Source organism: Petromyzon marinus (genome assembly GCF_048934315.1).
Source record: "Petromyzon marinus isolate PM22_M1 ecotype Great Lakes invasive population chromosome 68 unlocalized genomic scaffold, UKy_Petmar_22M1.pri1.0 chr68_unloc.2, whole genome shotgun sequence".
Lineage (NCBI taxonomy): Eukaryota > Metazoa > Chordata > Hyperoartia > Petromyzontiformes > Petromyzontidae > Petromyzon > Petromyzon marinus.
This window is the reverse complement of record NW_027422598.1, coordinates 213,624-214,467: the sequence shown is the minus strand read 5'-3', so window position 1 is coordinate 214,467 and position 844 is coordinate 213,624.

Genomic DNA, 844 nt, shown 5'->3' with positions numbered 1-844 from the left:
CTTTGTCTTTGTATGTATCTGCGTGTACTTGTGTGTGTGTGTGTATGTATGTGTGCGTGTCTCCGTGTGCGTATGTGTCTGTATGTGTGTGTGTGCGTGTATGTGTGCATGCATGTGTGTGCGTATGTGTATGCGTGTCTGTGTGTGTATCTGTGTGTATGTGCGTGTATCTGTGTGTGCACGTGTATGTGTGCGTGTATGTGCGTGTATCTGTGTGTGCGCGTGTATGTGTGTGTGTGTGCGTGTATGTGTGTGTGTATGTGTGCATGCATGTGTGTGCGTGTCTGTGCGTGCATCTGTGCGTGTGTGTACGTGAGAAAGCAGCTGTAAGGAAGAGCAGAGTCCAAAATAGAGTTCGCTGACATGCGTATAAATACTCGCACACACAGTACACACACACACCACCATACACACATAGTATACACACACAGTACACACACACAGTACACGCACCACCATACACACATAGTATACACACACACAGTATACACACACACAGTACACACACCACCATACACACATACTATATACACACACAGTACACACACACACACCACCATACACACATACTATATACACACAGTACACACACACACAGTACACGCACCACCATACACACATAGTATATACACACACAGTACACACACACACACCATACACACATTGTATATACACACAGACACACACACAGTACACAGACACACACACAGTACACACACACAGTACACACACACCACCATACACACACACCACCATACACACGTACTATACACACAGACACACACACAGTACACAAACGCACCACCATACACACATAGTATATACACACACAGTGCACACACAG